Raw genomic sequence first — 14,823 nt, forward strand, 5'->3', positions numbered from 1 at the left:
TTTTGAGACGGAGTTTTGCTCTTGTTACCCAGGCTGGAGTGCAATGGCGCAATCTCGGCTCATCGCAACCTCCGCCTCCCAGGTTCAAGCAGTTCTCCTGCCTCAGCCTCCCAAGTAGCTGGGACTACAGGCATGCACCACCATGCCCAGCTAATTTTTGTATTTTTGGTAGAGACGGGGTTTCACCATGTTGACCAGGATGGTCTCGATCTCTTGGCCTCATGATCCACCCGCCTCAGCCTCCCAAAGTGCTGGGATTACAAGCGTGAGCCACCGCGCCCGGCAATTTTTTTGGATTTTATATTTAAGTCTTTAATCCATCATGAATTAATTTTTGTATAACGCCTAAGGAAAGGATCCAGTTTCATTTTCTGCATATGGTAGCCAGTTCTCCCAGCAAGGTTAATTAAACAGGGAATCCTTTCTCCATTGCTCATTTTTGTCAGGTTTGTTGAAGATCAGATGGTTGTAGATGTGCAATCTTATTTCAGAGATATCTATTCTGTTCCATTGGTCTATCTGTCTGTTTTTGTATCAGTACCATGCTGTTTTGGTTACTTCAAACTGTACTTCAAACAGGTAGTGCGATGCCTCCAGCTTTGTTCTTTTTGCTTAGGAGTCTCTTGGCTATATGGGCTCTTTTTTGGTCCCATATGAATTTTAAAGTAGTTTTCTCTAATTCTGTAAAGAATGTCAATGGTAGTTTAATGGGAAAAGCATTTAATCTGTAAGTTACTTTAGGCAGTATGGCCATTTTCACAATATTAATTCTTCCTATCCCTGAGCACAGAATGAATGACTTTCCATTTGTTTGCATCCTCTCTTATTTCCCTGAGCAGTGGTTTGTAGTTCTCCTTGAAGAGGTCCTTCACATCCCTTGTTAGCTGTATTCCTGGATATTTTATTCTGTTTGTATCAAGTGTAATGGGAATTCATTCATGTTTTGGTTCTCTGCTTGTCTGTTGTTGGTGTATGGAAATGCTTGTGATTTTTGTACGTTGATCTTATATCCTGAGACTGCTAAATTTGCTTATCAGCTTAAGAAGCTTTTGGTCTAGAAAGCTGATGGGGTTTTCTAGATATAGAATCATGTCATCTGCAAACAGAAACAGTTTGACTTCCTCTCTTCCTATTTGAACACATTATATTTCTTCCTCTTGCCTGACTTCCCTGGCTAGAACTTCCAATACTATGTTGAATAGGAGTGGTAAGAGAAGGCATCCTTGTCTTGTACTGGTTAAAGGAATGCTTCCAGCTTTTGCCCATTCAGTATGACATTGGCTGTGAGTTTGTCATAAAAAGCTCTTTTTATTTTGAGGTGTGTTCCATCAATACCTAGTTTATTGAGAGTTTTTTTTTAAACATTTTTTATTGTAACAAAAATGAATCATATTAAATAAATGGGAAAAAATAATTTTAAATATTGAGAGTTTTTTACATGAAGGGGTGTTGAATTTTTATCAAAGGCTACTAAGATAATCAGGTGGTTATTGTCTTTAGTTCTGTTTATGTGATGAATTACATTTATTGATTTCCATATGTTGAACCAGTCTTGCATCCTGGGGATGAAGCCCACTTGATCATGGTGGATGAGGTTTTTGATGTGCTACTGGATTTGGTTTGCCAGTATTTATCGAGGATTTTTGCAACAATGTTCATCAGGGATACTGGTCTGAAGTTTTCTTTTTTTTGTTGTAACTCTGCAAGGTTTTGGTATCAGGATGATGCTGGCCTCATAAGGTAAGTTGGGAGGGTCTCTCCTTTTTAACTGTTTCAAATCATTTCAGAAGAAATGGTACCAGCACCTCTTCATTCCTCTGGTATAATTCAGCTGTAAATCTGTCTGGTCTTAGGCTTTTTTTGGTTGGTAGGCTATTTATTACTGCCTGCATTTCAGAACCTGTTATTGGACTATTCAGGGATTCAACCTCTTCTGGGTTCAGTCTTGAGACGGTGTATGTGTCCAGGAATTTATTCATTTCTTCTAGATTTTCTAGTTTATTTGCACAGATGTGTTTATAGTATTCTCTGATGGCTGTTTCTCTGATTTCTCTAGGGAAAAAATTCTCTGATTTCTGTGGAGTCAATGATGATATCCCCTTTATCATTTTTTATTGTGTCTATTTGATTCTTCTCTTTTTTCTTCTTTATGAGTTTAGTTAACAGTCTATCTATTTTATTATTTTTTTCCAAAAACAAGCTCCTGGATTAGCTGATTTTTAAGGGATTTTTATAGCTCATCTACTTCAATTCTACTGTGATCTTGGTTATTTCTTGCCTTCTGCTAGCTTTGGGGTTTGTTTGTTTGCCCTTGGTTTTCTAGTTCTTTTAGTTGTGATGCTAGATTTGAAATCTTTCTAGCTTTTTTTTTTTTTTTTTTTTTTTTTTTTTTTTTTTTTTGAGACAGCGTCTCACTCTGTAGTGCAGGCTGGAGTGCAATGGTGCAATCTTGGCTCACTGCAACCTCCACCTCCCAGTTCAAGCAATTCTCCTGCCTCAGCCTCCCTAGTAACCAAGGTTATAGGCACCCACCACCATGCCCAGCTAATTTTTGTCTATTTTTAGTAGAGACAGGACTTCACTATGTTGGCCAGGCTGGTCTCAAACTCCTGACCTTAGGTGATCCACCCACTTCAGCCTCCCAAAGTGCCAGGATTATAGGTGTAAGCCACCATGCCCAGCCCTTTCTAGTTTTTTGATGTGGGCATTTAGTGCTATACATTTCCCTGTTAATACTGCTTTAGCTGCACCCCAGAGATTCTGGTACTCTGTCTCTTTGTTCTGATTGTTTTCTAAGAATTTCTTGATTTCTGCCTTAATTTCATTATTTACCCAGGAGTCATTCAGGAGCAAGCTGTTCAATTTACATATAGCCATGTGGTTCTTTTTTTTTTTTTTTTTTTGAAACAAAGTCTTGCTTTGTCACCCAAGCTGGAGTGCAGTGTTATGATCTCAGCTCACTACAACCTCCATCTTCTGGCTCAAGCAATTCTCAAACTTCAGCTTCCCAAGTAGCTGGAACTAAGGGCACATTCCTCCATGCCCAGCTAATTTCTGTATTTTTAGTAAAGACAGGGTTTCACCATGTTGGCCAGGCTGGTCTTGAACTCCTGACCTCAAGTGATCCACCCTCCTTGGCCTCTGAAAGTGTTGGGATTACAGGCCTGAACCACCACATCTGGCCTACACGTAGCTATGTGGTTCCGAGTGAGTTTCTTAAATCTTGTGTTCTGAATTGATTGTGCACTGTGGTCTGAGAGACTGTTTGTTATGATTTCAGTTCTTTTGCATTTGCTGAGGAGTATTTTACTTCGAATTATGTGATTGAGTTTAGAGTAAGTGCTATATGGCACCAAGAATAATGTATATTCTGTTGTTTTGAGTGGAGAGCTCTGTAAATATTTATCAGGTCCACTTGATCCAGAGCTAAGTTCATGTCCTGAATATCCTCGTTAATTTTCTGTCTCAATCATCTGTCTAATATTGACAGTGAGGTGTTAAAGTCTCCCACCATTATTGTGTGGGGAGTCTATGTAGGTCTCTAGGAACTTGTTTTATAAATCTGGGTGTTTCTGTATTGAGTGCCTATATATTTAGGAAAATTAGCTCTTCCTGTTGAATTTAACTCTTTACCATTATGTAATGCCTGTCTTTGTCTTTATCTTTGTTGGTTTAAAGACGGTTTTGACAGAAACTAGGATTGCAACCCCTGCTCCTTTCGGCTTTCCACCTGCTTGGTAAATTTTCCTCCGCCCTTTTATTTTGCATCTATGTGCATCTTTGCCCATGAGATGGGTCCCTTGAATACAACACAGCTATGGGTCTTGACTCTTTACCCAGCTTGCCATTCTGTGTCTTTTAATTGGAGCATTTAGCCCATTTACATTCAAGGTTACAATTGTTTTATGTGAATTTGATACTACCATCATGATGCTAGCCGGTTATTTTGCAGACTTGTTGATGTAGTTGCTTCATAGTGTCTTTGGTCTGTGCATTTCAGTGTGTTTTTATAGCTGCTGGTAATGGTTTTTCTTTTCCAGATTTAGTGCTTCCTTCAGGAGCTCCTGCAAGGCAGGCCTTGCTTGTTTAGAAAGGATCTTATTTCTCCTTTGCTTATGAAGCTTTGTTTGGCCAGATATGAAATTCTGGGCTGGAAATTATTTTATTTAAGAATGTTGACTATTGGTGCCCAACCTCTTCTGGCTTGTTGGGTTTCTCTAGAGAGGTCCACTGTGAGTCTGGTGAACTTCCCTTTGAAGGTGACCTAGCCTTTCTCTCTGGCTGCCCTTAACATTTTTTTTCCTATATTTTGACCTTGGACAATCTAATGATTATGTGTCTTGCGGTTGATCTACTCATGGAGTATCTTACTGGGGTTCTCTGAATTTCCTGGATTTGAATGTTGGCCTGTCCTGCTAAGTGGGGAAAGTTCTCCTGGATGATAACCCGAAATATGTTTTCCAACTTGGTTCCATTCTCCTTGTCTCATTCAGGTACATCAATCAGTGGTGGGTTCAGTCTTTTTATATAAACCCATACTTCTTGGAGGTTTTTTCATTCCTTTTTATTCTTTTTTCTCTAATCTTGTCTGCCTGTGTTATTTCCACAAGATAATCTTTGACCTCTCAAATTCCTTCCTCTTCTTAGTCTATTTAGCTATTGATACTTGCGGTTGCATTGTGATGTTCTTATGCTGTGTTTTTCAGCTTCATTAGGTCATTTATGCTCCTCTCTAACCAAAGAATAATCAGTTATTCTGTCATGTTTTATTGTGGTTCTCAGATTCTATGCATTGGGTTAGAACATACTCCTTTAGTTCAGTGATGTTCATTATTACCCACCTTCTGAAGCCTACTTCTGTCAATTCATTCATCTCAGCCTCTGCCCAGTTCTATGCCCTTGCTGGAGACGTGTTGTGACCATTTGGAGGAGAAGAAGTATTATGGGTTTTCAAGTTTTCAGCACTTTTTTATTGATTCTTTCTCATCTTCATGAGCTTATTTAGCTTCAATTTTGAGGCTGCTCACCTTTGGATGGGGTTTTTATAGGGACTTTTTTGTTGATGCTGTTGTTGTTGCTTTCTGTTTGTTTGTTTTTTTCTTTTAACAGGTCCCTTTTCCATAGGGCTGCTGCAGTTTGCTGGGGGTCTACTCAAGACTCCTTCACCCGGGTCCCTCCTGCACCTGGAGGTGTCACCAGTGAAGGCTGCAGAACAGCAAAGATGGCTGCCTGCTCCTTCCACTGGGAGCTCTGTCCCAGAAAAGCACTGACATAATGCCAGTGGGAACGCTCCTGTATAAGGTGTCCAATGACCCCTCTTGGGGGGTCTCACCCAATCAAGAGGCACAGGATCAGATATCCACTTAACAAAGCATTCTGGCTACCCTTTGGCAGAGGGGGTGCACTGCACAGAGAGAAATCTCACTTGTCCGGACTGCCTGGAGCCAACAGGGAAAAAGACTAAATCTGCTAATCCAGAGAGACTTTGGCCATTCCTTGCCACCTCTCCCCGAAGCAGTTCCATCCCCGGGATATCAGAGTTCTATTTGTAAGCCCCTGGCTATAATTGCTGGAATTCCCTCAGGGAGGCCCCACCTAGTGAGGAGGGATGGGTCAGGGTCCAACCTAAAGAGGGAGTCTGGCCATGATCTACCACAGCCACAGTGCTGCACTGTGGGGAATTCCTCCTGGGTCCAAACCGCCCAGTCTCCCTGACATTAGCAGGGAAAAACCAGCAAACTGGAGTGGCCATAATGGCTGCTGCCCTTCCCCCACCCCGGCTCAGTCATCTTGGGCAGCAGGCAGCCACAGTGATGATGGTTGCCCCTCCCCGTGAAAACTCAGTAGCCTTTGGCAGTCTTCAGCTGAGTGGCCACCAAGAATCTGCACAGCTCTGTGTTTGGAATCCAAGGCTCTGGTGGCATAGGCTCACAAGGGGTATCTCCTGACACGAGGGTTGCACAGATTTGTGGATAAGGTGTAGTTTCCCAGGTAGGGTAGCACAATCCCTCACTGCCTCCCCTGGCTGGGGGTGAAAGCTCCCGTTTCCCCATGTGGCTCCAAGGTAAGCTGTCACCCCACTCTGCTTTTCCTTGCTCCCCATGGATCACACCAACCACCTAGTCAGTACCAATAAGAGAACCTGGATACCTCATTTGCCAGTGCAGGATTCATTCACTGTTTTCGTTCTTCTCAATGGGAGCCTCCAACTGCAGCTGTTTCTAGTCAGCCATCTTGAACCTTTCCTGCCATATTTATTTTAACTGGCAGCCTAGATATTTAATATGGAAAGCAGAATATTCCCATCATAGATGAAAGGACACCTGTCTTGGGTAAATACAACAAGTTTTTCTAGAATATCACATGTCTGGACTTACTCCCATGATCAGCGTAAATAATGTAATCTCTTCAACAGCATTCACCAGTACCATGAAACATGTCTTTATACTCTTTGTCTCTCTAGGAAGCACAAATTTTGCAAGATTTATCATATTTTTCACTTTAGACATAGAATTAATTCCAACGCTTTATTTTATAATTGAAATCTATCAACCTTACACTAAATTCTGACTTGTTATGCTAGAAATCACTAGCAACTTTTTTTTTTTTTTTTGAGACAGGGTCTCACTCCTGTGACCCAGGCAGGAATGCAGTGGCACGTTCGCAGCTCATTCTAGCCTCCATCTTCCAGGCTCAAAACAGCCTCCCACCTCATTTTTTTTCACATTTTTGTAGACACAAGTTCTCACTATGTTATCTAGGCTGATTTCAAACTTCTGGGCTCAAGTGATCCTCTCACCTTGGCCTCCCAAAGTGCTAGAATTACAGGTATGAGTCGCTGTGTCCAGCCCACTAGCTACTTTTATATGGCAGTAGTATGTCATCTTTGATGCATGGACCTGACATCATCTATTTTGGTTACTCAGACGTTATTTGTTTACAACCCTTTTTTTTAACTATGTTTCAAAATATTGAGTTCATGAGGTAAAGAATATGTTATAAATGGCTTTCCAAATGGACTTGATTTGAATCTTGGCACCACCATACTGCATCTGTCAACAACCACTTTTCTGCCTAGTTAGCTCCAACTCATTTGTTAAGGCTGAGGACAAGAGTTATCTTCTTTAGGAAAACATCCTTAATTTCTATAACCCACTTTATTAATTATTTCTCCTATGTTTTCCCAAACATCTATACTTCCATCCATCTTAATACTTATCCCATTGTGTTATAATTATCTTACATTTGATAGATTACCCAACATTAGACTGCATGCTTTTGGAGAATACATTGATGTACATCTTTGTTTCACATAGTAAACCTGCAAGCATAAATGGCTGAGTAATGAATATATTTCAATTTACAAGGTTAGGGAAAAATATATGGTCACATTTATTTTAATATCCAATAATGATGACTTTAAGCCTCAATCCTGCTGATCATAAGAGTTATATTCTCCTAGCTACTAGAGTCCCAAGTGGTTTCTGGCAATCTTGAAAAATGCTGACATGGTGTTTAAAATTATCCTTTGTACACACACACACACACACACACACACACACACACAGACAAGAAGCTCAAATGCACCCCTATGGTCTCCTTTGTCTTGCTGACCTCCAGACTTCCATTTGTTTCTGTTTTCCACATTTAGTTGCTTCCATGCACTTTTTAGCACTAAACCTCATTTTAGAATTGTAAATAATGTCCAATTTTCTCCAATAGCTGAACCACAGTAGTTCCTAGGGTACAGGGGATGTTCCACTTCTCGGCAATGTTATACTCAATCAAAGATCAAACAAAAATAAGCCCTAGACTCTGGAAGCACCAGCTCTGCATGATTAACTCATTTGAGTTACAAGCACATAGACATTTTCTTTAAGGTGTGCCCACATTGCCAGAGTATCTAGGTACAAAAGAAATCCAGTATCAGCTTCAGGCTGAACCTAGTACTGGGCCTTCTCTATGGTAAGTTAGGTAACTTAGGTACTGGGCTTAAGTCCTCCTTCATTCCAGGTATATAATATCTAAACATCCTCATTCCTTGTGAACACTTAGGTCCTCCACAGGGAGGATGAAGTGAGATAGGCAATCTTGATCTCATTCCTTGACTGGATGCTTATTGAGTTCAGAGACCAGAACAAGAAAGAATCCTTGGGAAAATCTAATTTTTTTATCTGGTAGTTTGAAGTAAAATTTGAAATTAGAGGAAAGGGCCTTCTTCTTGTCTGAAAAATTCTGAAGACAAGAGGCTGGCTTATGTGATCCAGAACAGCAGACAAAAGAGAAAGGTCATCAAATAGTCAAGAAGCAATTTCAGGGGGCAAGGGCATATGAACCAAGTGGCTTCACGAAAGATAGTGGACTAAGACATTAAGGCAATAAGAAGAAAAAAAGAGCTGTTTCTTAACTGAACTTAACAGTTTGTACCCATGAATTAATTCATTAGGTTCTATGAATATTGGTCTTGGACAATTAATGTTTCCTCTAATCCTCTTTCTTTCTGCCTGGTTTATTAGATTAACCAGATCACCTTTGGCCTCTGAATTTTTTTTTTTTTTTTTTTTTTGGTCCTCTTTCCTATACCCACTTCGCAAACATAAGGCTGTTGGAAATAGACTCTCACTTTAGTGGGAAATCAAAGACTTGGCATGCTGATATGGTTAGGCTTTGTGTCTCTACCCAAATACTGTTGTTGACTGCAATCCCCATAATCCCATAATCTCCACCAGTCAAGGGGAAGACCAGGTGGAGGTAACTGAATCATGGAGATGGTTGTCCCCATGCTGTTCTCATAATAGTGAGTAAGTTCTCATAAGATCCAATGGTTTTATAAGGGGCTGTTCCCCCTTCACTCGGCACTTCTTTTTCCTACTGCCTTGTGAAGAGAGTGCTTTGCTTCCCCTTCACCTTCTGCCATGATTGTAAGTTTACTGAGGCTTCCCCAGCCATGCTGAACTGTGAGTCAATTAAACCTCTTTCCTTTATAAATTACCCAGTCTCGGGTATTTTCTTATATCAATGTGAAAATAGACTAATACACATGTGAAGATACATTCTGAAAGAACAAACCATGATGAAAGTCAATTTTCAGTACCATGCTTAAAAAGAGTATCCTATTCTTCTGTATTATTTGCTAGCTAAGTAGATATTCATAACAGCAAATTACATTCAGTCTCAGGGCTAAAAATGGGAGAGCGGGGGGTGAGAGCCACTGAACTATTTAGCTACACATTAAAAACTACTTTTAAGTAAACTAAGTAGTGGACAATGTTTACAGAATTTTAACCAAAAACAGGAAAGAAAATGAATACTTTTCATTTTTGTAATAGTTCTATAAGATAGATATTATCTCATTTTATAACTTATAATCTGAGGCTCAAGTAAGTAACTTGCCCAAGCAATTAAGTTACAAAATAAGGGCATCCAGAATTACAAAAACATTATTTTTACTCATGAGCATCAACAAGAATTCTTATTTTCTAGTTCCAAGTTCAGTGTTCTTTTCATTTGACATATTGTTGTGATTTAAGTATTTTCAGAAAGCTGAATTCTAAACTCTAAAATGTTTCCATCCAAACTCTCTGTAGATTTCTGCACAAATTTTCACCCACTTTTAATATAAGAGGATTATTTCCGTCATTCAACATGATCAACATGTTGCTTGAAAAGTTAAGAAAGAGCTTCTAATTCCCTATGCACTTTGGCCACCCAGCGTCAAAATGGGCAACTGCAGGCAGATGCTAACATTTTTACAGACAAGCATCACAGTACATGCTGTCTGTTTTACAGCAACAAAAATAAATCATGGCAGAGGTTCCAGTTTTCGAATAGTAAAAGCATGTACATATTGAAGATACTCCCACAACAGAGAAAGTACATAAAAATGAGTAGCCAAATTTTTTAATGAAAGATTTTAGTAGTATTAGTGAAAAGGATGTACCAAATTCCAAAATGCTAGAAACAAAGGAGTAAAAAATACTAAGAAGAAGAATAAGAGAAAGCAAGATAGAATGTAATCATATGTGAGGAAGCAGCCAAAAATAAGAGAATGTATATTGTCTTTTCACACTTTTTAAATGTAGAAGTTAATTAGACAGGGTAAATGAATGAGAACACAGACAATGAGACACACACACAAACCAAAAAAAAAAAACACACCAGTGAAATTGCCAATATTGTGTTATTCAGAGAAATATCTAGCTAGAAAACTGATAGGAAACCTATGGCAGTCAAGTTCTACCAAGTTGTAATGACAAATTCAAGTGAGCAATATCAGCAAGAGATCTTTAGGACTAATGTTAGAACACTGCCATCTGAGTGGATTTACTGCACACTTAATTGTACATAGATAGCACCTGCCCTTTGTGAGCACAATCTAATAAAATAAAAATGATGATATCACCAAAGAAAGGAGCTATTAGCTCATTAATCCAATTACATGAATGACAAAGAGATGGGAATTTCAGAGATGGGTATAGAGCATGTGTTGATTTAAAATTTTAAAAGCAGAAAAATGACCATAGAACTCTGGGTATGATAAGAAAAGGATTTTAAATAGTAATATGTCTTCTTTTATAATCATTCAGGGGTTGGGCTTGGGCCCCTTGGGTCAACCTCTATTTGAAATCCTATAATTTTAGGGTGCCTGCCCAAGCACAGTGCATGTATGTAAAAGGCTATACATATAGATTAGACCAGTGGCTCTCAATATTTCTATCAGGTTCCATACATGGGATAGAAAGCACTTTCATATATGCACTTGAGTTATTCAAAATTCCGGACTCCTTTCCTGAAAGTCCTTTCTCTTCCACTGAAAAAAGCATGGTTAATGAAAGTCAGTAAAAGAACAATTATAGTAACTATTCTGCTTTACATTTCAAAGTAAATACTTCCCAAAATTCAATGCTCTGTTAGTAGTAACTTTATTATTAATGACCCACTTCACAACAAATTATCAACTAGTATGAAACCTATAGTTGAGCAATAAATATTACTAAAGATCATAATTTAATTATCCCTTGTGATTCAAAGTATACAGCAAATTAGGGAAAAGCAGAAAGAAAGAAATTTTATGTATCCTTACCATCAGTTAACAGAATTGGAAAGGAAATTTATATGTTGAAGTCCTAATTCCTACTATTTCAGAATGTAACTGTATTTGGAGATAAGATCTTTCTTAAAGTAATTAAGTTAAAATGAGGTCTTTAGGGTGGACCTTAATCTAAATGCCCTTATGCCCTTGGACACAGACATGCACACACATAGCAATACCACGGAAAGATAGTCAAATAAAAAGGCCTTGGGAAAAATGAACCTGCCAACACCTTGCCCTGAGAAATCTAGTCTCCAGAACTGTGAGAAAGTAAATTTCTGTTGTTTAAGACACCGGTCTGTGGCACTTTGTTATGACAGCCCTCACCAACTAACATACCCATTATCCCCACCTTCTAATATAATATACCTCTAAGCAGTAAGAAGGGATACCACTCCAGAGATAGTATCTTTAAAGGCTTCATTTATTTTTATACTCTAGAGATAGTATCTTTAAAGGCTCCATTAATCAAAATAGGAAGTTCTACTTATATTCCAGCACCAGTGCTGAGACCCACTCTCCTGACTCGAAGGAGCCAGAGTAGAGAGAAAAGGAAGTTGTGCAACTCTCACCTAACAGAGATTACTGAGAAGCAAAATCACTACTTTTGCACAAGCTATCTCTGTATATCTTCATAAGAGACCAAAACTTTCCAAGACACTCATACCTCCAGGTTTTGGAACTGAAGAATGAAAGCCAGTGTCTACTTGTTTACATTTTGGCTTATTAGTAAGTCAGTTTTTCATAAATTGTTTATAATTGAATGCAGATGTGCAGTCACCAAAAGCAGCCCTGTGTGTCTTATCTCTAGGTCAGTTGAGTTTTCCCTTCTCAGTAGTTTCTCTAACAGTGGAAATAACCTGAAATGGGAAAAGGCCAGGTAATAGAATATAAGAACAACAAATTTTCCAAAACATCTCATAGCCTAGGGAAGTACTGACATCTTCACCAAACTCTTGCTATTCAGCTCTGCTTTTCGGACAGAAAAAATTATCTGAATACAATCTTTCTCAGGGAAAATTTACTGCAGCCACAGTCTCTGCTGGAAAAAAAGAAAGAACTTGTTCCCAAAAAAAAAAAAAAAAAAAAAAAGAAAAGAAAAGAGNAAAAGAAAAGAGGAAGAACTTGTTTCTCTTGATAACGGAAACAACTTGTTTCTCAAAAAACAAAAAGAACTTGTTTCTCAAAAAATAAAAACAAAGATATGGCACTTGCAACTTACTTTTTGTGTGGCCTAAACTCCCTGAATCTTGGTTTCTTATTTGTTGACAGAGAGCTCTTATATAATAGCAGCTACTCGAATGATAACGGTTGTGATGAGCATCAAATAAAATTTTATAAGAACTACTATTTGTAAAGACCAGTGGGTTTTGCCCATCAAAAGGTAGGGTTCCTAAAGAACCTGTATCACCATGGCAAATGAATAAAGTAGCAATTTCCTCAGTCCTTCCCCAAGGTGACCTTACCAAAAGCCATTTTCTCAACTAAGAAAATGCCCAAATGTTTCAAGGACTTTTGGACACAGAGTTGACACTAAAGCATCATTATGTTCCTCTGATAGAAAACCAGCATATGGGGGTAAAGTAATAAATGGAATCTGGCCAAGTTCTATCCAACCGTGGGTCCACACACCCATCCAGTAGTCACCATTGCTGTTGCTAATTGAATAATGATAATGGACATGCTTGGTATTTAGCAGAACCCCCATGTTGGTACCTTGGGCTATGGAATAAGACCCATGTACTAGAGAAAGCTAATTTTAAACTCTGAAACTGCTCCTTCCCAAGATAAATTTTAACACACGGTATTTCATCTGTTTGTTAGTGGGGGTATCGGGGAAGTGGTGGCAGAGATTAATGACACCTTTAAAAACCTACAGAATATTTGGTTGCTGATTCTCATCATATTCCCTTTTAATTGACCCGCAACGACCCTACAAAAAACAGACATATCTTGGAGAATGACAGTAAAGTAAGGCAAACTCAATCAGAAAAGTAGTCCCAATTACAGATGCTGTACCAGATATGGCTACCTTGCTACAGCAGATTACCATAACCTGTAATACACAGTACACTATTGTTGATCTGAAAAACACTTTATTTTCCATCCTTATTGGAAAGGTCAGAAACAGTTTGAATTCACTTGTAACTGATAGGTGTATATATTTACAGTCTTACCCAGAGTTAGGTTCATTCTTTTGCCCTCTGACATAATGTTTTTCAAAGAGACCTGAACTGGTCATTTGGCAAAACATAGCATTGGTTCACTATATTGATGATACTATGCAAATCGGACTGGACGAGCAAGAAGTTAGCCTATACATTATGGTATAGCATATGCATTCCAGAGTGTGAGCGTTAAACCCTATAAAGGTTCAGGGAAATGCCATGTAGGTAGTATATGGGAGCCCAGTTGTCTGGTACAAGCCACGACATCCTCTCTAAACTAAACAAATCATTCCATCTTATATCTCCCTCCACAAAAAGGGAAGCACCATGCCTGGTATTCCGGTATTCCTCTTTGGCTAATATGTTCAACATCTTACACATTAGCAAATAATGTTCTTAACCACTCACCAGATAACATGAAAGTTTACAAGCTTTGAGTGGGGTCTAAAGCAGGAGAGAGCCCTGCAGCAGGTACAGGGAGTGGTTGGGCCATATGATCTGGCAGACCCTTCAGTATGAAAAGCATCAGTGATAGGAAAATATAATATATGGAATTAATGGCAAGGCCCTAAAGTAAAATCACAATGTAGAGCCCTAGGATTCTGGATCAAACCATTCCAACTAAAGTAAGAAATTATACACCATTTTTTTTAAATAAAAGCTCTCTGGAGTACAATTGAGCCCTGGTAGACAGAGAGAAAAGACAGAGTCTAATTACGGAACGTAAGTGATTAGTGAACTAAAATTGTCCGTTATGACATAGGTTCTCCCAGATCTGCCTAAATCAGTCAAAGAAAGCTTCTTGCCCAAGATCAAGTCCCTTTCCTGAGGGAAGCCCACTTTCATTGACTGATCCAGATGTGAAGTTATAAGGCCCAACCCTTCCTTCAAAGTTGGCCAAAGTTGGCTATCTGTTCCAGAGCTTCCCTCTAGGTGGCTGAAGCCATTGTCACGACTGCATCACACTTCAGCTTCCCCATGAATATTCTTACTTCCTCTGTTCTCCCATGGATATTGATCCCAAGGACATTCTTCAGTAAACTTCTTTCAGACAAATTTGCATCTTAGAATCTTTTTTCCCAAGCAAACATACCTGAGATGGGTATATACCAAAATGCTATTGAGTTAAGTAAGTGAAAATGAGCCAGGGAAAAAAAGTTTTACTTCTGAACTTTTCACAACTAATGCTGAATTGAATTTATTTATTTATTTAGAGACAGGGTCTCACTCTTTTGCCCTGGTTGGACTGCAGTGGCATGATCATAGCTCACTGCAGCCTCAGCCTCCTGCGCTCAATAGATCCTCCCACTTCAGTCTCCCAAGTAGTGGGACTACAGGCACGTGCCATCACACTGGGCTTTTTCAGTTTTTAGTAGAGACAAGGTCTCACTATGTTGCCCAGGCTGGTCTTGAACTCCTAAACTCAAGCAATCCTCCCCGCTCAGCCTCCCAAAATGCTGGGATGACAAAAATGAGTCACCGCACCTGGCCTGAATTTTAATTTATAAAGAAAAGGAGTGGAAAAAAGAGTCTCTCCTACCTATGTCTGACGAACACATCCCC

This window comes from Cebus imitator, unplaced genomic scaffold (assembly GCF_001604975.1).
Source record: "Cebus imitator isolate Cc_AM_T3 unplaced genomic scaffold, Cebus_imitator-1.0 Scaffold433, whole genome shotgun sequence".
NCBI classification, from domain to species: domain Eukaryota; kingdom Metazoa; phylum Chordata; class Mammalia; order Primates; family Cebidae; genus Cebus; species Cebus imitator.